Raw genomic sequence first — 23,400 nt, forward strand, 5'->3', positions numbered from 1 at the left:
TATACACCAAAAATCAGAAAAAATAAACATTCAGAGATTAAGTAATGGGACAAAACATTTCGACGGTTATAAATGAAAAATTACGATTTAATGGTTATTTCAATTTCGATTTTGATGATATTTTACAGCTACACTCCTTGACCCTATATGAATACAATGAACTAATTCGATCGTCAATTTAACATATATATTTTCTAACAAAAACCCAATTCGAACTACAATAATATATTTTTCTAACAAAAATCCAATCCGAACTAAAATAATTAATTTAAAGCTACTTAATAAATATATATACCGTTCAATTTCTTAAGTGTTATGCATACAAAATAAAAAAAACAAAAATAAATTGGTTTAGGCGACGAAATATTTGGATTACGTCATGCAAAGATTTTAAAAAATAATTTTTTATTTCATTTATTTTTGTATCGACTTTGCGCGACGAACCACTCTTGGTAGCACAGTACTTTGTGCAACGAAGTTTAGTACTTCGTCGCGCAAAGTCATGCAAAGATTTTAAAAAATAATTTTTTAATTTTATTTATTTTTGTAAATACTTTGCGCAACGAATCATACTTGGTAGCGCAATACTTTGTGCAAGGAAGTTTAGTAATTGGTCGGGCAAAGTCATGCAAGGATTTTAAAAAATAATTTTTTAATTTTATTTATTTTTGTAAAGACTTTGCGCGACGAATCATACTTAGTAGCGCAATACTTTGTACAACAAAATTTAGTAATTGGTTGCGCAAAGTCATGCAAGGATTTAAAAAAATAATTTTTATATTTTATATATTTTATAAAGACTTTGTGCGACGAATCATACTTAGTAGCGCAATACTTTGTGGAACGAAGTTTAGTAATTGGTTGCGCAAAGTCATGCAAGGATTATAAAAAATAATGTTTTTATTTTTTATATTTTTTAAAGACTTTGCGCGACAATTTTTTGTCGTCACGCAAAGTGACTTTGCGCGACGGATATTTTTTCGTCGCGCAAAAGTTGGTCGCGCAAGGGGTTTTTTTTACTAGTGAACTTTTATATAATTTTTTAGTGGTATTAAATTTGTTTTTTACGAGTGGTATTGGGCGAGGGGAATCGAACCTAGGACCTATGCAGTAAATGCTCTCAACTAATTAACAGCTCAATATATGGATAAGCATATAGAGTTGAGAAAATATGCAGAGGAAAATCATATTGTTTATTTTTTTTTGTTGAATCCGCTTTCCCTTGTTGTAACTAAGTAAAAAAATATGGTGCTTTGCATATAGAATTCGATAGCAAATGATTATTCTAATCATTCAATCTTAAATAGTAATACACTCATAAAGGGGAGACCAATTAAGCCATTAAAACACTGCCACTGATTCATGCTAAAACACAATCAAGATCATGAACAAAATAGACCCTACTAGTTAAGTAACTAATGTGGCTAGAGACCCCATATGCGTTACTATTATTGATTGAAGATCTCAAATTCTTCAAGGGACCAACTTCTTCGAACCAAGAACAACTTTTACATTAGTAGGATCTGTTGGCGAGTAGAATATATCCTATTCTATTTGGGTTTTATTTATTTTTCCTTTTGTATAGATATTATGTAATTAGGATTCCACTTATTTCCTAATTAAACCCTACTAGGGTTTGTAACCTGTATTATAAATACCTCCTTTCAGAGAATGAAATATATCTGAAAATATTCTACCCATATTGTTTGACTTCGTATCAGAGCCTAGTTTCTGGTGACCTGTGTGTGTTGTGCCCACCCGTGTTCTACTGTGTGCCCTAATTTCTTTTAGGGTTCTTGTGTCTGTGCCTTTGTCGTGTTCCGCTGTGTGCTCTGTCGTGTTTGTGCCTCTACTGTGTTCGTGCATCTGCCTCTACTGTGTTTGTGCCTTGTGCTCTGTCGTGTTCGTGCCTTTACTGCGTGCCTCTACTGTGTTCGTGCATCTATCTCTACTGTGTTTGTGCCTCTGTTGTCTTCGTGCATCTGCCATATTTGTGTCTGTGCTGTGATCTGTTGTATACCTTGCGTGATTTGTTGAGTTTCTGCTACAATCATGGGTGATAATTCCATTGTTGGTGCTGATGCTGCTTCTGCAAATTTGCGTGTTTCTGACTCTATTCCAGGTACTGGCTCTAATACTTGGATAATTGACACTGGTGCTTCTGATCATATGACTTATAATGCTAAATTTTTTGATGAGTTGTCTAGTAACACCCGTGACCCATACATAACTAGTGCTAATGGTTTGCCCTCTCCAATTACTAGCGAGGGCACCATTTCTCTCACCCCAACTCTGTCCTTGTCTTGTGCGTTATTAGTTCCCAATATCCATTGTAACTTGTTATCTGTTGGTCGCTTACTTGATACACTTAATGCTTCTGCTACTTTCTATCCTAGCCATTGCTCTTTTCAGGATCTCAAGACTCACGAGGTGATTGGGCATGGTAAACGGATAGGGGGGTTGTATTATTTGACATTACCTTCTGCACCAGTTCGTGATCGTGTCGTTAATACTGTTCAACGTTGCAGTGTCAAAGACAAACAGCAAATTTGGTTATGGCATCGTCGCTTGGGACACCCGTCATTTGGCTACCTTAAGCGTCTGTTTCCATCTTTATTCCGCTCCTGTGATGAGTCTAGCTTCAAATGTGAGACTTGTGTAATGGCCAAGAGTCACCGTACCGTTTTTCCCTTAAGTAATAATAAAGCTGCCTTGCCTTTTGAGTTTGTCCATTCTGATGTATAGGGTCCTGCTCGTGTGACTTCAAATGGTTTCCGTTGGTTTGTTACGTTTATTGATGACTGCACTCGCTTAACATGGGTGTATTTGATGAAGAATAAACATGATGTTGCCTCTATTCTCCCTGATTTTTGTGCCATGGTGTCTACTCAGTTTCATGCTCATGTTAAAGTTTTTCGGACCGATAATGGCGGTGAATATGTGAATCATACATTGCATCAGTTCTTTCGTGATCACGGTATCATTCACCAAACTACCACTCCATTCACTCCTCAACAGAATGGCGTGTCTGAAAGAAAGAATCGTCAGTTACTTGAAGTTGCCCGCTCTCTTATGTTGGATATGTCTGTTCCCCATCATCTTTGGGGACATAGTGTCTTGGCCGCGGCCTACTTGATTAACCGTACTCCTAGTCGGGTTCTTGATTTCAAGACTCCACTTGATGTGTTGTGTGCTCTTCCTCCTCCGGTTTCGGTCTCTAAGTTACCTCCGAAGGTGTTTGGGTGTGTTGCGTATGTTCATGTCTACTCCCATCAACGGAGTAAACTTGATCCTTGTGCTCTCCGCTGCGTCTTCATTGGTTATTCTACTACTCAGAAGGGTTATAAGTGTTATCACCCGCCTACTCAGAAGGTACATGTCACTTTGGATGTTACTTTTCATGAAGAAGTACCCTACTATGTCTCTCCCTCCTCTTCAATTCAGGGGGAGAGGGGGAGTGAATTGAAGAGTTTCGGAGTGGAAAATATGGAAGTTTTTGGACTTGAAGAAGGAATTTCTGGCGAACAGGAAGCGACCGGTCGCAGGGAAGAAGCGACCGGTCGCCAACGACTCTGTGATGAAAACGACCGATCACACATAGGAAGCGACCGGTCGCTCGCGTCGACGAGCGACAACAGTATCGATACGAGTGACGCGACCGGTCGCGAGGAAAGCCACGACCGGTCGCCAGACGAAATTGTTGGTGTTTTCGAGCCTCTCTCAGAAGGACATAACAGTGATATTGGCGACTCTCGTACAAATGAAATTGATAATAGACCCCCCTCTGCCCTGCCATTGCCTCAATCAAGTTGTGATAATAAGGTACTTTCTAGTGATGTGCCTACCTATTCTTTGCCCCCACGTACTACCCGTGGAAAACCTAAAGTGCAATATTCTCCTGATATACATGCCAAGTTTAAATATCCCATTAACCATTATATGTCAACTCATCGTTTATCTAAGTCATATGCATCATATTTGTGTCAATTATCTAGTGTATGTGTGCCAACTAAGTTGCAGGATGCTCTATCTGATCAAAATTGGGTAGATGCAATGTATGTTGAGATGGAAGCCTTGAACAAGAATGCTACTTGGGAGTTAGTTCCTTTACCAAAAGGAAAAAAGGCAGTTGGGTGCAGATAGGTGTTTACTTTGAAGCACAAGGCTGATGGTTCCATTGACCGTTACAAGGCAAGATTGGTAGCAAAAGGGTATACTCAGACATATGGAGTGGATTACATAGAGACTTTTGCTCCAGTAGCTAAGCTCAACACTGTACGCGTACTCTTATCCTTAGCTGCTAACCGTGACTGGCCGCTGCTACAATTTGATGTCAAAAATGCATTCCTCCATGGTGACCTCAAGGAAGAAATATATATGGATCCTCCGCCGGGTATCCCTGTGACTTCTAAGGAGGGTGTGGTGTGCAAGCTACGGAAATCCTTGTATGGATTAAAGCAGTCTCCAAGAGCGTGGTTTGGAAGATTTGCTGCATCCATGAAGAAGTTTGGGTATGTGCAAAGTAACTCTGATCATACTTTGTTTCTGAAGCGTCATAAAGGTAAATTGACGGCTTTAATTATTTATGTTGATGATATGATTGTGACTGGATATGATCATGTAGAGATACAGAATCTTCAGAAGTATCTGGCTTCTGAGTTCGAGATGAAATCATTGGGTGATTTAAAGTATTTTCTTGGGATTGAAGTTGCCAGATCTAAACATGGTATTTTTCTATCCCAAAGAAAGTATGTTTTGGATTTACTTGCAGAAACTGGAATGTTGGATTGTAAACCAATTGATACCCCTAGTGAGCAAAATCATAAGTTGGGGATATATCCCGATCAAGTTCTGACTGATAAAGAACGTTATCAACGACTTGTGGGGAAATTGATTTATTTAGCTCATACCCGTTCGGACATTGCGTATGCTGTAAATATAGTGAGTCAGTTTATGCACTCTCCTAGTGTGGATCATATGGGGGATGTGACTCGTATTTTAAGGTATCTGAAAGTAACTCCTGGCAAGGGGTTAATTTTCTCCAAGTATGGCCATACGAATGTAGAAGGGTATACAGATGCTGATTGGGCAGGTTCAGCCACAGATAGGCGTTCGACATTTGGGTATTTTATGTTTGTGGGTGGCAATCTTGTTATGTGGAGGAGCAAGAAACAAAAGGTGGTGTCTAGATCTAGTGCTGAGGCCGAGTATCGGGGAATGGCCCATGGTGTATTTGAGTTACTATGGTTGAGGAGATTGTTGAAAGACCTTGGTTTTGGGCCTAATAAACCCATGGATTTATATTGTGACAATACGGCAGCGATTGCAATTGCTCATAATCCTGTACAACATGACTGTACAAAACATGTGGAGGTTGATCAAAATTTCATTAAAGAAAAGTTGGATGCGGAGATTGTGTCCTTCCCCTTCATCCGTTCAGAGTATCAGTTAGCTGATGTTCTTTGTTAAGCTCATAATTTCATACATATACATGCCCTATTTACTTACTTCTTTTGCTTAGTTTCTTAGATTTCTAAGTTATTTGCCTCCCTTTGTGTGTTTTGTAGGCAAATAGAGCAAGAGAGCATAATTCATGCAATTCAAGCATGTTAAGGCCTAATTTGGATGAATGGATGAAGAGCTTAAAAGACAAACTCATTTTGGCTACAGCCCCCTGCCAGTCCAGTTCCGTAGGTTATATTGCAAGCTTTCTTTCAGCAACCTACACGGCTCAGATGAGGCAGCATTCTTCATGAAAGTTGTTCCAATGGGTATGTACTATAACATATCCAAATTTCAGCCCCATTGGATAAATATGGAGTCTGTTACCTAGCAAACACAGAGCCATGCTCAGGATGGATTTTATCAGCGCGCAAAATGAGTTAGCAATTTGTTTTGGCCTTAACTTCCTCCTCCGACCTTGGATTGGCCCAAATGATATATGGCTGGAAAGAAGACATTCTGAACTTCAAGTTTGAGTGCTTAAAGTCTTAATTTGCTTAAGGGAAGCCCAATTCGTAAGCCCTTGAAGTTGCTGGTCATGCTGACCTCAGGATGAGCTATTGTTTCTGGTTGGAAGCTTGGTCATGGTGAGCTAGGCATGAGCTATTGAGCTGGTTGGAAGCTTGGTCATGGTGACATGAAGATGAGCTAAGGCTGCTGGTGGGATTTATTGGTGAAGTGCATCAACCAATTCAAATTTTCTAATACAAGTGCATCAACCATTTCAGATTTTATAAAACAAGTGTTGTATGCATTAGCCATATCAAATTCAGATTTTCACTTCCCCTAGGCCTATAAATAGGGATGTTCTCTAAGCTTGTAAACACACCCCAAGGGGGGGAGCTCTCAAGCACTTCTCTAGAGCTCCCTTCCCTTCTCTCCCTCAAATTCTCTTAGTTTCATTTTCTAGTTTTCAATTGTAGTAATGAAATATTTGTGCTGAAATTTTCCTTAAGTTTTTCTTAGTTCCACTTTACTTTTCATTATGTAAATTCTTTTCTTTAGTTTCAAGTTTGATTAGTTTCCAAGTTTCAATTATGGTTCATGTTCTTATTCATTATGCTTATAAGTTAATATGCTAGTTTGAATGATTGATCACCATTTAGGCTTGCATGTTAGCTATCTTGGTTTGAATTAAGAGTATACACCATGCTTTAATTCGAATTGAACTATGAATAGGAAGAGTATGTATGGACATTCGACAACAGGGATTAGATACATGCTTGGTTGTTTAAATTGTTCTTCTATGCTTAATGGGTTCCTAATGCTTAATTTTAGGTTAGACAATAAATGATCAAATTAGGGAATTAGGAACACAAGGTTATGACCAAACACCATGGCTTAATCATACTTTAGCTAGAATCAATCCGATAATCTAATTGAACTTGGGAACTTATCTGCTTGAGTTAGTTATTTCTTTCTTCCTTGTTTTATTTATTTCCTTGCTTTTTTTTTTTCATTTCTGTTTTGTGTAGGGAAAATGAATTGGATCATTCAATCACCAATCCTCGTGGGATCGACCTCGCACTTACATACGCTATACTACCGAACGGCTCGTGCACTTGCGAGTATCACAAGTTGAGGATGCAGCTTAATCCATTTTGGTGCAGCTGAAATCCACACAACAAGTTTTTGGCGCCGTTGCCGGGGATCGGTAACATTGTTTGATTCTATTTGGCTTTCCTACTATATATTTTTTTTTCTTAACTGGACAATTTATTGTTTTAAAGTTAATGACGTTAATGGACAAGTTGTGTTTGTAGTCCAACAGAAAAGGACAATTGCCCAACAAGCAAGAGAACTGGGTTTAAGTCCCAGCTTACACAATCCATTGGTGCTTGTTGCTTTGAAGCATGGAATTGGATGTGTGTTGATTTTCCTTTTCATTTTAGTTTTTATTTCCTCATCCTTTTAATTCTATTTCAAGTTTTCTATGTTTGTTTTAGCACAACAAGTTCTTACGAAAGCTGTTTCTACAAGTATCTTTCTCAACTAGCTTGACAAGTTGGGCATGCGTGACGTCTTTGCTCCAACTTGAGGGGGAGTGTTGGCGAGTAGAATATATCCTATTCTATTTGGGTTTTATTTATTTTTCCTTTTGTATAGATATTATGTAATTAGGATTCCACTTATTTTCTAATTAAACCCTACTAGGGTTTGTAACCTGTATTATAAATACCTCCTTTCGGAGAATGAAATATATCTGAAAATATTCTACCCATATTGTTTGACTGGATCATGACTTGATGATGGTGATGGTGGATTTGACTGCGGGGATTTAACATGATCGGCTTCATCGCAGTAACCCTTGATTACATCAGTCTCTTCCCCGGTCGTGCCAAGCAAGGTAGGCCAACACTGATGCTCAATGGTCCGAATGGCTTCGTAGCAACTGTGACCCAAGTAAGTCTACCATTAATAAAAAAAAACATGACAACCTTGTAAGTCATTATTAGATTATTTGAACCAAACACACACACACACACACACCTTGATCAGACATGACGTGTTTGCTGATGGTTGATCTGCGTCTGGTTTTGTTTGGCAGTTGTTGACAGGCTTTCGACTGGCATTCGGCAGATGCCCAGCAGGTGTTCGATAGAATTACTCAACCAGGAAATCTTCTCTGCTACTCGGCACCTTAACTCTCTCTTGATGGGTTGAGTATTTAATTGAGTATTTGCCGATAGCACATGGACTTCCTTTTATAGGCTGAGCTTAAGAATCCTCCTCATCAAAGACTTCTTAAGCTCTCCTTAAGCCTTCATGATTTAGCCGTTCCAATCCACATGTAATTAGGAAACCTTTAGCACTTAGTATTGAACTAAAATAATCACTTATACTTAGTCTAAAATTCTGATCATATATGTACTCCTAATTGACATAGAACTAGTTAACTGTATATGATTAGAAGACCATCTCAGTGTTTGCTTTTAGAATGAAAACCTTACATTCTCCCACTTGGTCAATTAATCACTAAAGAACTATGTCAATTACTGTAAGGCCTTGTGAATCACATTTTGATCTTGTTTCCTTACCAAGCCACTGTCAACAACGAATTATGATAATGAGCCATCAAGACTGACCAAAGAAACTCTATGAAGTCTTTATAGCCACAATCAACATTCTCCATTGTTACATAATGCTGTTGTCAAGATTGAAACTACAGAATAGTCACAGTTAACTGAAAGTGAAATGATCACTATGCTATTCTTTACAGTCCAACTTATAGGATTACTCAAGATCCTTTCTTTTGCTCTAGGCAAAATATCATTGTCATGAATGCATTACTTTAGCAGTTATCCTTAAGCTAGCAACAACTTTATTTACTGCTTATTGCATTCAAGTAACAAAACATAATATATATATATATATATATATATATACTTAAACAAAATATATATTGTATTAAACCATACCAACATCCATCGAAATCAAACTTTAACTAAAGGAATAACCACACTTGTCTTTAAACAGAAAACTTTAAAATAACTAAAAGAAAATGCTCCCACTGTTTTAAGCATCGAAACTAGCCAATAGTCCCATACTAGTCACATGCCTTTTGAAAACACCATTTGGAAGCCCTTTGTTGAATGGATCTGCTGTCATCAAATCTGTACCAAGGTGATCTAATGCAATGCTTCCATCACTTACCTTTTCTTTTACATACAAGAACTTTAATGACAATGGCTTGCCCCCAATTGATTTCTTATTTCCTTTTGCAAACAAAATAGCTGAGCTGTTATCATTCCATATTTGAATAGGTCTTTCCATAGTTCCCAAAATAGTCAAGCTTGTTAGAAAGTTCTTTAGCCAAATTGCTTGACATGTAGCTTCATAACAAGCAATGAACTCAGCCTGCATAGTTGAAGTAGTCACAATAGGTTGCTTGACACTTTTCCAAGACACTGCAGCTCCTCCAAACAGAAAAACAAAACCTGAAGTAGATTTCAAGTCATCTGCACATCCTGCAAAGTCTGCATCTGCATAACCAACCAATTCCAAATTGTCACTCCTTTTATAAATCAATTTAAAGTCCTTGGTTCTTTGCAAGTATCTCATCACTTTCTTCCCTGCAACCCAATGAGCTTGTCCTGGATTCGACTAAAACCTTCCTAGAACACTTATAGGAAATGCTATATCAGGTCTTGTGCAGACTTGAGCATACATGAGACCGCCAACTAGAGAAGCATAGGGTTTATTTGTCATCTCCAATTTCTCATGATCTGTTTTAGGTGCTTGCTCTCGACTGAATTTATCCCCTTTGTTAATAGGCACATCTCCTCCAGCACAGTCCATCATATTAAACCTTTTGAGTATTTTCTCAATGTACCCCTTTTGTGAGAGTCCTAGATAACCCCTTTTCCTATCTCGATTGATTTCTATTCCAAGAACATATGATGCCTCTCCCAAGTCAGTCATTTCAAAATGTTTGGACAAAAAACTTTAACATCGTGCAACAATGTGAGATTGCTACTTGCTAGAAGTATGTCATCCACATAGAGAATTAGTATCATGAAATGCCTCCCACTGACCTTGTTGCGTCGATTCAGCTGCACCAAAATAGATTCAGCTGCACCAAAATAGATTCAGCTGCATCCTCAACTTGTAATACTCGCAAGTGCACGAGCCGTTTCGTAGTATAGCATATGTAAGTGCGAGGTCGATCCCACGAGGATTGGTGATTGAATGATCCAATTCATTTCCCCTACACAAAACAGAAATGAAAAAGAAAATAAATAAAACAAGAAAAAAAGGAAATAACTCAAGCAAATAAGTTCCCAAGTTCAATTAGATTAACGGATTGATTCTAGCTAAAGTATGATTAAGCCATGGTGTTTGGTCATAACCTTGTGTTCCTAATTCCCTAATTTGATCATTTGTTGTCTAACCTAAAATTAAGCATTAGGAACCCATTAAGCATAGAAGAACAATTTAAACAACCAAGCATGTATCTAATCCCTGTTGTCGAATGTCCATACATACTCTTCCTATTCATAGTTCAATTCGAATTAAAGCATGGTGTCTACTCTTAATTCAAACCAAGATAGCTAACATGCAAGCCTAAATGGTGATCAATCATTTCAAACTCGCATATTAACTTATAAGCATAATGAATAAGAACAAAAACTATAATTGAAACTTGGAAACTAATCAAACTTGAAAATAAAGAAAAGAATTTACAGAACAATGAAAAGTAAAGTGGAACTAAGAAAAACTTAAGGAAAATTTAGTAAAATCATTTTGTTACAACAATTTACAACTTGAAAGGAAACTAAGAGAATTTGAGGGAGAGAAGGGAAGGGAGTTCTAGAGAAGTGTGTGAGAGCTCCCCCCTTGGGGTGTGATTTATGAAGCTTGAAGACTTCTCTATTTATAGGGCTAAGAGGGAGGAACATCATGATGAAATTCAACACCACCATTCCTTCTTTAATACAACCCATAACTCCCACCTCATCTTGTCTATGTTAGTGTGGTTGGAATCAATTCCATCCCATCCTTCTTTTGCTGCACTCCAAGCTTTCTTCACATGGGATTATCAAAGGTGTTCAATTTGTTGCTGCCTTTTGCTGCCAACCCATGTGGGTTTTCTTCACCTTTGCTTGCTGAAAAAACGATTTTTCTGAACCTGTTTTGGTGTAGGAAGGCCATAGGTTTCAAAACGTATCCAATGGGGCTGAAATTTGGATATGTTATACTAGACACCCATTGGAACAACTTCTATGAAGAAAGTATTCCCATTGGAGCGGTAGAAATGTACGTTTTGGCCATTGCAAGTTGGCTGCCGAAACAGGGACTGGAATTGACTTCATTTTATTTCTTTTCTTTCTTTTGCTTCACATGCATGCACATGCTTTCTCTTTAATAGCTCCATCATGTACCAACTTGCTCCTTTAGAATTTCATAGCTGGAATGCCTCCCTACTTCACTCATTATGTTGGGTACAAAGTCAGTTATAGCTAGGGTAAGGCACATGGCAAAAAAGCTGGCAGCTGCAAATCCTGCTGAGCAAGGTTGAGTGTTGGACGGGCTAAGCACTCCAAATATGTCCAATTGGGCTGAAATTTGGATATGGTGTACTAGACACCCATTGGAACAAGTTTCATGAAGATCATCACCTCATTCGAGCCCCATAGCATGCTCATCCAAGGCCAAGAAGTTGACCTACGAAACTGGGCTGGCAAGGAGTTGTAGCCAAAATGAGTTTGTCTTCAAGCTCTTCTTCCATTCACCCAAATAAGGCCTTAACATGCATGGATTGCATCATTTCCTATCCAAAGTCATCATTGTTACCTAAAGCTCAATGAACTGAAACATAAACACAAAAAGGATTAAAAGCACAAGTTTAACTCAAAAACATAACCAAATCATAAGCTAGAAGGGTACAAAATAATATATAAATATGCACCGATCAGACCTTGACATATATACATGAGTCTAGAATGTTTTCTTTAAAACCATAAGTCTTGATAACCTCATCAAATCTCATGTACCACTGTCTAGAGGCTTGTTTTAAGCCATATATCGATTTGTTCAGTTTGCAGACCATGTTTTCTTGTCCTTCTTGAACAAAACCCTCAGGCTGTTGCATATAAATCTCTTCTTTTAGATATCCATTTAAAAATGCAGTTTTGACATCCATTTGGTGAAGATGTAGGTCTGTGCAGCTAATGCCATGATCACTCTGAAAGAATCTTTAGTGGACACTGGGGAGAAAGTTTCAGTGTAGTCAATGCCTTCTTGTTGTGTGTACCCTTTAGCAACCAACCTGGCCTTATATCTGTCTATTGCACCATTTGAGTCTCTTTTGGTCTTATAAACCCACTTGCAGCCTATTGGTTTACTTCCTTGAGGCAAAACCTTTAATTCCCAAACTCCATTCTTTCTCATTGACTCTAATTCAGATTTCATTGCAGCCAACCACCTTTCATTGTCTTCACTCATTATGGCTTGCTTAAAATTCTCAGGATCATCCTTTCCAAGTATGTCATTCTCAGATTCTTGCAAATATACGTAGCAATCCGGCAATGCAGATCTCCTTGCTCTTTTTGACCTTCTCAACTCCATATCCTGCATATTTTGGTATATGCCTTGTATGTCATTGTTGTTTTGTGCAGATGGATTTGTGTTTTGTGCCTGATCCGTGTCTTCTTCCGTATTGTCAGGGTTTTCACAGTTTGTGTCGACTGCAGGTATTATAACAATGCCTTTACTTGCCTCAAATCCAACATTGTTATCTATCTCCATTGATTTTCCATCAAAATCCAAAACTCTATCTTCTATTTTATCAGATTCATTTTCCATGAAAACTGCTCTTTGAGTCTCAATAAATCTTGTAGTGTTCTTTGGACAATAGAACCTATACCCTTTTGATCCTTCAGGATAGCCAATAAAATAGCAGCTCACTGTTCTTGAGTCCAGCTTTTTTTCCACAGGGTTGTAGAGTTTTGCCTCTGCTTTGCAACCCCAAACCTTTAAGTGGTTTAAGCTTGGTTTCCTTTTATTCCAAATTTCGAAAGGGATTTTGTTAACACTTTTTGTTGGAACTCTATTCAAGATATAGTTTGTAGTCTTCAAGGCTTCTCCCCACAGGAAAATAGGGAGATTGGTGTTGGAATTTTAAAAGGTTTTAAAAATTTAACCGTTTTATTTAATTAATTATTTTGGCTGTTTTATTTGATTTATTGTGGGGGTTATAAATATTTAATATTCATGTTTTATTTCTGGTTGGTGAATGCCTTAATTTTTGGTTGGTGAACTTTTATGGTTGGTGAAGGTTACTTGTTTTTGGATGCCTATAAAAGGCCACTCCTCCTTCACATTTGAAACACACACATTACACCATCAGAATATCACATACCACAATCACCACCATAAACTGATTCTCTCCTTTTCTACTTTTATATATATTCTCTACTTTATATTATTATTTTGGCAATGGTTCTGTGACTTGGATACCCATATCCGTCTATGAACGTGCTCATAGCGGATCTTGAGTTTGTGTACAAGGGGTCGTATCTTGGAGTCTTGTAGACCGTCAGTACCTGCACGTAGGGAGGCTACAAAGGCTTTAGGACAGCGTCTTTGACGTGCTTCACCGTACCAAACTCACCTTCTTACTTATTATTTATTTTCCTTTTACTTACCTATTATTTTGTTTTCTTCAATTTCATTATACCTTAAAAGCTTTCCTATTTATTTATATGTTATTTATAATATGATATTTTTTTGTGTTTGGCTTTACGGAAAAGGAAAACTATATTTTGTATATTTTTTTATAACAATTGGTACAACACATCATGCTTCTTACCATGTCTTTTAAAGTCCTATTTCTTCTCTCAGAAACTCCATTCTGCTGGGGTGTACCTGGATTGGTATACTGAGCTATTATTCCTTCTTCTTGGAGATATCTTGCAAAAGGGCCTGGATTTCTTCCAGCTTCATCAAATCTGTCATAGTATTCTCCACCTCTATCTGATTGTACCACCTTCATTTTCAATTCCAGTTGCCTTTCTACTTCTGTTTTATAAACTTTGAACATATCTAATGCTTCAGACTTTTCTTTCATTAAGTAGACATGTCCAAATCTCGAGTGATCTTCTATGAAAGTGATGAAGTACTTATAACCTTCATGTGTTGGATTTGGAAAAAGACCATAGATATCTGTGTGAATTAATTCCAGCAGATTTACACTTCTTATTGCTCCTTTCTTTCTCAAGTTTGTCAATTTTCCTTTTATGCATTCAACACAGTTTTCATCCATGTCATTAAAGTCAATTGGTGGCAGCACTGATTCTTTACACAGGGAGTTCATTCTTTCTCTTGAAATATGGCCAAGCCTTTATGCCAAAGTTTAGATGATATGGGATTCTTTTGTTTCGTATTTGCAACATTCATAACCACTTGAGGTGTTTTGCAGTTCAATTGAAACATATTTCCAACAAGAAAACCATTCCCAACTACTTCTTTATTATTGAAAATCGAAAATCCAAATTCATCAAAACTTAAAGTAAGTTTTGATTTAACAAGTCTAGCAACTAAAATAAGGTTCCTTGTCATAGAAGGAACATAGACTACATCTACCAAATCTAAAACAAAACCAGAATCTAGTTGAATCCTAACTGCTCTAATGAACTCCACTTGAACTTTGACTTCATTGCCTACGAACACTTTCACCTCATCCTTGTTTGGCGATCTCTTGGTTATGAACCCCTGCAAAGAATTAGCAACATGTATTGAAGCACCACTATCTAACCACCAAGTGTCAGTTGAAACTTTAATCACATTTGATTCAAAACAGACCAACCTTACCTTCATTCTTGCCTTTGGTTTTCTGTTTCTCTAACCACCTCTTGTACCTCTTGCAGTCCCTCTTCATATGTCCAAACTTTCTACAGAAAAAGCACTTTAGTCCAGTCGATTTTCCCTCTTTTGCATTGGTACCTTCTTTGTCTTTCTTTTCTCCAAAACTTGCCTTTTTATCTTTGTTTCTGCTTGCCACGATAATCCTGCACCATGTTCACAGCTTTCTAACCCCTTTCCATGATTATATTGTTCTCTTCTTGAACACTTATTGTTATGAGATCATCTAGTGTCCAACTTTCCTTTTGAGCCACATAAGAACTCTTGAGAGTTTTGAATTCCTTTGGCAGTGAATTTAAAGCAACATGCACCATCATATCGTCATCTATAGTCATGTTTAGTCCCTTTAGCTTGTGTGAAATGTCTGCCATATTCATTTTGTGAGCTCTTACACAACCTCGCCCATCATACTTCATCTCAGTCAATTTGTTCAGCAAAGCACCTTTCTCTCCTTTCTCAGATTCCTTAAACTTCTGACCAATGGCAGCAAGATAATCCTTAGCACTTTCTGATCTTGGAATGCTACCTCTTAAAGAAGGTGTCATGGTTTTCAGCATAATCAGTGTAGCCATCCTGTTGGCTTTTTTCCCATCTTTCATATTTCCTTTTGACATATGCAGTTGCATCTGCAGCAGGTTCCTTGATTACATCCCACTTTAGAGCTATGTCATAGTCCATCAATCCTAACGAAATTTCCAGCTCTTCTTTCCACTTTAGATAGTTTGATCCAGTCAAGATTTCGATGGAGTTGTAACTTGAAGCACTCACTGTAATTTAAAGAAAATATAAATATAAATATCCCCAGAATCTTTAACTAAACATTATTGTCTTGCACCTGTAGGTTACAAGTTAAACATGTACCAAAGTACTTAGAAAAACAGATCTTGTATGAGCAGTCTTGAAACGAGAAACAACTCCACATCTGTAGACAGAAGAGTGTTCCTTGTTTGCTCACACAACCTGTTTTCTAAACTGCTCCATTACATCCATCCTCCTATGCACGATTCACGTCTGTGGACAGAGAATTGTACATGAGAGTTTGAGTGTAATGCAATTTTGATCAAAACTTTGAATGAAAATTCTCCTGTACCAATTGAGTTGTGGCTCAGTCAATTGATCCAAGATCCTCTCCAAACATTGACCATTAGTCTTTCAAGCATGATTTAAGCAGAAAACTTTATGCTTATCTCATACCTTAACAAATAAGATATGCAAAGTGTGATATTCGAAATATACATGCTATAATGACCAATGTTTTCTTTAAACTATGTCATGCTTGCATAAAAACCATATTTTAATTCTTTTATGCAAGTTGTGTCATGTTTTATTTGTGATTAGGTTAAGAACATATAACCTATAGCTCTGATACCACATGTAAGTCTTTATTAGATTATATGAACCAAACACACACACACACACACCTTGATCAGACATGACGTGTTTGCTGATGGTTGATCTGCGTCTGGTTTTGTTTGGCAGTTGTTGGACAGGCTTTCGACTGGCATTCGGCAGATGCCCAGCAGGTGTTCAACAGAATTACTCAACCAGGAAATCTTCTCTGCTACTTGGCACCTTAACTCTCTCTTGATGGGTTGAGTATTTAATTGAGTAGTTGCCGATAGCACAGGGACTTCCTTTTATAGGCTGAGCTTAAGAATCCTCCTCATCAAAGACTTCTTAAGCTCTCCTTAAGCCATCATGATTTAGCCGTTCCAATCCACATGTAATTAGGAAACCTTTAGCACTTAGTATTGAACTAAAATAATCACTTATACTTAGTCTAAAAGTCTGATCATATATGTACTCCTAATTGACATAGAACTAGTTAACCGTATATGATTAGAAGACCATCTCAGTATTTGCTTTTAGAATGAAAACCTTACAAACCTCACCAGAACATGACTGGAGCTAAAACAAAGAGTCCTAGTAGTTGGAAGATTCTTCATCCAAATTCAACTTGGCTACGAGGTTCGAGTTTGAGCGAATTATGTTAGCATTCAAAGGGCGAGCACTTATGGCTAAGAATGAAATAGTCAAGGCTAGATGAGCTATGAGAAGGAAGAGCTTGAAAGTTGTGTAAGCTGCCATTTTGATTTTGATTGTGGATGAGTAAGGGATTGATACGAATGAAGGGTTTTAAACAGATGGTGAGGTGATTGTGTTATAAAATGAAAAAAAAAAAAAAAATGTTACGTCCATTGGGTGGTGAAGAGGCTGCTGAGAGTAACTCATAATGACAATGATCATGTGTTACTTAACGGCAAGAGAAGTTTATGGGACTCAACTCATCAACTGATGATGCATATAACAAAATTTGTGGGAATTAAAGTAAGTAAGCGTAATTCCCAACTCATGATATATCAGACGAATTAATGGATAATTTATGGTCTTTGTGATGGTTGATTTGCTTAGTGTTGGTTTTGTTTGCTGATGTTCAAAAGGATCGACCATTCGTTTGCTTACCGAAAGTTGGTTAGTGTATTCACTGTTCGTGCTCATTCCAAAAGATTGATTGAGATCCATAATTGGATGATTAAATTTATGTTTGCTTTACATTTTAATTTCAAATTTGTTCTCAAATTGACAAAGGAAATTTCAACCTATTGTAATGTACGGTACGGGAGGGGGTTTGAACTCAGGTTAAGGGAAGACACATATACTTGTTTGCTGAAGGTAACTACTTAATGATTTGCAGTACGTTAACAGATACTTTGCTCAAATGCTATATAATATGCAGCAACATGACAAATGTACATGAGAGAGAGAGAGAGAGAGAGCAGAGGAATTATATCATCAAATATATGAATCTAATGATAAATGTATGGCTGGAAAAGGAAAATGGCATAGTCCAGAGGCTAGAAGAGCTTGAAAGTTGTGTAAGCTGCCATTTTGATTTTCATTATTGTGGATGAGTAAGAGATTGATACGAATGAAAGGTTTTATATAGATGGTGAGGTGATTGTGTTATAAAATAAAAAATAAAAAATGTTACGTGCATTGGGTGGTGAAGAGGCTGCTGAGGAGGAGTTTTTAATGAAGTTAGCAAAAATTTAGCTCCTCTTTTAAGAATAACAGTTTTTATTAAACTTTTCAACAATAGCAAAAAATAAGAGGGGGCAAGGCCTAAGTAGAAAATCAAAGTGGCTACCCTCCAATAGGGGTGGCAATTTCCGACTCGACCCATTACACGACTCAAAACCCGCACGGGAAAAACACGACCCGAACACGCACGATTAATAAACGGGTAATTTTTGGTCAACCCGCCACTGACCCGTTTATAAACGGGTGGGTTTGGGGTCAACCAGCCAACCCGATTAAATACCTGTTTAACCCGTTTATTAAACGGGTCGTGTCATGGGTTGTGTCAACCCGTTTACTACCTGCCAACCTGCGAAAAAAATTAAAGAAATTGAACCTTCAGCACACCCAATGGGTTTCGAACCCCAGCCAATTCCACCCCTCTCCTTGCACCTTATTCATCTTGGTGTTGATAACTTTGTGATTATGTGTTACAACATTTGATATTTATAATGTCTTTACAAACTGATGAGTACTTAATTATTACATTTTTATCCCTAAATTATATTTGTTAGTAATTGTTCCTTATTATTTGAGTTAATTATGGATCTAAGGTTTAGGGTTTAACGTTTTAATCCTATGGACCCGCTGCTGTAGTTCAAGAATGAAGCGCGCCAACCAAATGGAGCAACATAAGGCCAAAAGAATGAAGCACATAGTACGTCAAATCCGAAAAAATGAAAGTAGCAACTCACATTGAATTGAAATGCAGCAGCTGTGATGCCTCTTGCCTTGAAAGTGAGGAATCATAGGTCAGTCCCAAAAACATCCATCTTCTTTCTTTTTCTGCGCCGAGCTTCGTCAACAACATCATTTAATTCATCTTGGTCTGCCTCTTCGGAAAGAGCATAGGTATTGCAGAAGAGAGATTTTTGGTGAGAGCTACCACTTCCACTAGGACCAGCCTCCTCGTCATCGTGGCGTTGTTGACCTTGTGCATCAGCTGATTTGGTAGAACAAGTAGTAGTGCTCTTGATGATGGATTTGTTCATCATGATCTGGTTGAGTTGTTCCACATCTTGCTCGTGCACCAAACGAAACCCAAATTTCATCTGAGACGTGCCAGATTTTTCGTATATCCGCCGTATTCGGTCATAACAATAATAATCAGTTGTTAACAAAACCTTTATCTGACCGCATTTTGTGTCAAATTGTTCACGAGGTACATAAATTACCCAAAGGTGAGGTGACACAACTTCGCCTTTTTTAAAATATTTTGAAAATACTCCATAAAGCAATTCTTGTGCGGAACAGCTAATTTCAAAATAATGAAAATCAGAAAGATCAGCCTGAACTTCAAACACAGCACATAAAGCAATTCCCATCCACGTGGTACATGAATCTGGAGGTAGCTCCACAGTTAGGGAATCTCCCAAACTTTGACTACTGAACCACTCTGGAATTTTCCTTCCAGGAGTTAAAATTTCGAAAGCAGGCCTAGGGATTAGCTGTACCATATACATAGATATATATGAGGTTAGTAAGTTGTAAATATTATTATAGCAAACAACAAAAGAGAGAGAGAGAGAGAGAGAGAGAGAGAGAGAGAACCTGAAGCTGAAGGTATCGCTGTAGCATTTTCAGTATTATACTATCGCAGCCTTCATTGTCAACCAATACAAAGCAATTGGCACAATCAAACCCACCAAAATATATTTCGTTGTTTATATCCACTGATGAGCAATTTGACGAAAGATGTGGTAACATTTTTAAGGAAGTGCAACCGGCTATGTCTATATCCGCTAATGAGATAAGCTTAGAAAGATCTGGCAATTGTTCAAGCCTTTGGCACCCATTCACCCAAAATAACTCAAGTTTAGAAAGACATCCAATGCTTGCAGGAAGGCTAACAAAATTGTTTCCAATAAGCTTTAGTGCGGATAAAGAGGACAAGCAGCCAATATCACTGGGAAGATCCCCTTCACAAAGTCCACGATTACTCAGATTCAAATTCTTCAAAGAGAATAAACCACCAAGTGAAGCCAACACAAAAGCCTTTCTTCCATTGAAGCGGGGGAGGCCCCACCAAAACCTTGATTGATTAGGCTGTGATCCACTTCTTCCACCCAAAGATAGATCCTTCAGTTTTTTCAAACCAACAATGGAGCGTGGCAACTGTCTTATAGCAGTTCCATTCAGTAGAAGCGTATGTAAACACTCCATCTCCCCCATGTTCTCTGGGAGTTTGTCAATTTTTGAGCATCCATTCACATGGAGTGCACCAAGTGACTTCAAATTACAAATTTCACTCGGAAGACCCTCGAGATTTTTGCAATCCAATAGAAGCAGAGTAGTAAGGCCAACCAGACATCCTATTGATGAAGGTAATTTCTCAATGGACGTCGCCTGTAAATCAAGCATTGACAAATTTTTCATTTGCCCTGAAAATTCTGGAATCTTTTTCAATTTTGGGCAAAAACCAAGATCCAAGTTTATAAGACATTTGAGATCTGCAATTGACGGGTGAATCTCAACCAAATTATCACAAAGTTGAAAATTCAACACCTCAAGATTCGGCATGCCACTGAAATCTGAGGTTGTGGTCAAGTTTTCAGAGCCACAAAGGTTCATTTTTTTCAAGTTGGGCAAGTACTGTACAATTCATAACAATGGTATAATAGATAATTAGCTCAGATTTATTTTATTTTCAAAAACAAAATATTTATTAATAAATAAATAAAACTAATTTCTAGAATGGCATATGGTCACTACTCTTACCTTTCTTCCATCCCAAAGCCGAACAAGTTTGTTGCCAGGCATCTCAAGTGCAATAAGGTATTTCGGCTGAAAACCTGATGGGAGAAATTTGGAAGGATACCAACTCCATTTGACACTTCTCAAGGAATTAGTAAGAATTCTGGGGCTTGAAGAAATCATTATATTATGAAATTCAAGAAATTTCAGGTTAAGCATCTTAGAGAAGGCTTCACAATTCCAATTTGCCTTTTCAGGTGTCGCCATGTGTAATATGATGCCTTTAATTTTGTCAGTTGCCTGTAATTAAGAATAGCAAAAGAAAAGTTAATTCCACATTTAAGTCTAATAATTGTGAGAATGTGAAGGTAAAAAGTCACACATTGGAAAGTTAGGAAACCTAGCAAGGGCTTATAAGGAGTTGGGCTACTCCCCCCATTGCCAATGGTTTTGGGGTGGAACCTCAACTTCCTTCATGGTATCAGAGCGGGTTGCCCACATGTGAAAGCCCAACGGCCACACGTGCTCCACATCACCCAAAATGTGTTGTCCACGTGATAGGCTTAAAAATTCGCCACACGTGCGGGGGCATGTGAGAATGTGAAGGTAAAAAGTCCCACATTGGAAAGTTAGGAAACCTAGCAAGGCTTATAAGGAGTTGAGCTACTCCCCCCATTGCCAATTGGTTTTGGGGTGGAACCTCAACTTCCTTCAATAATGTGTTAAACAGAAATCATATATCTTCCAAAACTATCTTTATATAACTTCTTAACATGTTGTTGATGAATACATCAAAGATATCATTAATTAAGTCTAATACAGTGTTAAAGACAAATGATAAATCTTCCAAAACTTAGTATCTTTTATATAACTTCTTACCGTATTGTTTATGAATACATGAGAGATATCATCATGATTGCACAATCAACTTCGTCTACCAGGCTCGTCAGGACACTCTCGACGAACAATTTCCAATGCCATTTCTTGTATCAAATCATGCATCTCAACATTCCTATTTGATATAATTAAGAGTGATTTCTGAATGAGATCATTTATCCCAACACAACCACATAGGCCACAACTGTCTAGTATTTCAATTACATGCTCCTTGTCCTTCCCCTTATGAAAAAATGCAACATCAAGAAATATATCCTTGTTCATCTCATCCAGTCCATCGTAACTTGTTTTGAGCAAATCAATAATTTCTGACTTAGGAATTTTCCGCAGCTTATCCAATTCACTTTTCCATACATCTGGATCTCTCTTATACACTAAGCATCCCAAAAGTTTAAGAGCTAGTGGAAGGCCTCTGGCATAATTTACAAAACCCTTGGACAATTCCAAGAAACCTTCCACAGGCTCATTTTTTTTAAAGGCATTCCGACTAAAGAGCTCAAGAGCATCATCATCACTTAATCCCTCTACCTTATATGATACCTGCATGTCATGCTTAACTAGCAACCGTTCATCTCTAGTTGTAATTATGATTATACTCCCCTTACCAAACCAATCCTTTTCACCAGCCAACTTTTCAAGTTGACTTGATTCACTCACATCGTCAAGAATGAGAAGAACCTTTTTATTAGATAAGCAATTCTTAATGAAATAGGTCCCCCACTGTTCATCCCAGACCTGAGTAATTTGTTCCTTCAAGATCGGGAAAAGAAGCTGTCTTTGTAGATTAACAAGATTCCCATGTTCAGAAACCTCTCTAACATTAGCAAGGAAGCAGCTAACTTCAAAATTAATAGAAATGCCCTCATAAACTAGCTTAGCAATGGTCGTCTTGCCAATGCCGCCCATCCCCCATATCCCTATAAAGCGAACATCATCCGTAGGAGCTAATAGCCAATCTATGTGCTCAAGTGTAAACTTAATTCCCACTAACTCTGTGGAATCCAACAATTTGAATGTGCGATGCATTTTACTCCACACCCATTCAACAATCTTTTCAATAAGCTTTCTTTCACACCTACAAGGAAGAAAAGTAAAACGATGATTAAGTTAAAAATATAAGCCATGGGTTTTGTTAAGACATATGGAGAAGGTGTTTATTCATGCTTACTCATTCTTTGAATCAAACCCAGATAAATTGGCCACTTCAGTTAAGGCATCTCTCCAGCTCTTCAACCTTTCCTCATGCTCAGCAAATGCGCACGCAAAACTACCGGTTTGTTTTCGTACGTCAGAAGGATCCACATGATAAAACACTGGTAGAACGGTGCTCTTGGATTTCATGCATTGGAGAATCTTTGTAAGTTCATCCAAGCACCAGGAAGAAGACGCATAATTTGGCGAGAGAACAACGATTGCAAGCCTTGATTCTTCGATTGCGTTGAAGAGCCCTGAACGAATACGTGTCCCTCTTTCAAGCTTAGGATCGTCCTTGAATGTTTTAATGCCCCTGAGCTGCAATTCGTGGTATAAATGGGATACAAAGCTAAGTCGAGTGTCCTCACCACTGAAACTCAAAAACACATCGTGGTTCGGTTGAGGAGCAGACTGATGAGGTGAAGGAAGAAAGGCAGAGTCTCTTTGGGTGCTCAATGCCATTTGGCAATCTGCTGCTGCTGTAAACACTCAATGAAAATAAGCCTTTCGCTAATTAAATTTTCAAAAATCCAAACACTCAACTAATAAATAGAAAGATGATGATAAATGGCTTGCAAAAAGAAAAGGATTAAAATTTAAACCAGAGGAAAACAGAGGAATTCAACATATAAACATTAGAAGGAACAAAAATACGAATTTCAACATTTAAAA

At 37.8% G+C, this 23,400-nt stretch overlaps 2 pseudogenes across 2 annotated transcripts in view; both read right to left on the reverse strand.

Moving 5' to 3' along the window:
- Positions 1–14,575: 14,575 nt before the first annotated feature.
- On the reverse strand, positions 14,576–16,243 carry LOC148291165 (uncharacterized; annotated as a pseudogene). The gene is made up of 3 exons (XR_015826393.1): positions 15,727–16,243; positions 14,815–15,632; positions 14,576–14,715 (listed from the first exon to the last, which is right to left on the reverse strand). The product of XR_015826393.1 is annotated as an uncharacterized LOC148291165 (transcript).
- A 677-nt stretch (positions 16,244–16,920) lies between these two features.
- LOC110773051 (TMV resistance protein N-like) overlaps positions 16,921–23,400 on the reverse strand; it is a 53,118-nt pseudogene continuing 46,638 nt past the window's right edge. The window contains exons 2-6 of the transcript XR_015826390.1: positions 22,703–23,204; positions 21,517–22,609; positions 20,662–20,937; positions 19,495–20,535; positions 16,921–19,391 (exon numbers count right to left, since the gene is read on the reverse strand). The product of XR_015826390.1 is annotated as a TMV resistance protein N-like (transcript). The remainder of the gene's footprint in view (positions 19,392–19,494; positions 20,536–20,661; positions 20,938–21,516; positions 22,610–22,702; positions 23,205–23,400) is intronic.

The sequence above is a fragment of the Prunus avium genome, chromosome 8 (assembly GCF_965620075.1).
Source record: "Prunus avium chromosome 8, drPruAviu1.hap1.1, whole genome shotgun sequence".
Classification (NCBI taxonomy): domain Eukaryota; kingdom Viridiplantae; phylum Streptophyta; class Magnoliopsida; order Rosales; family Rosaceae; genus Prunus; species Prunus avium.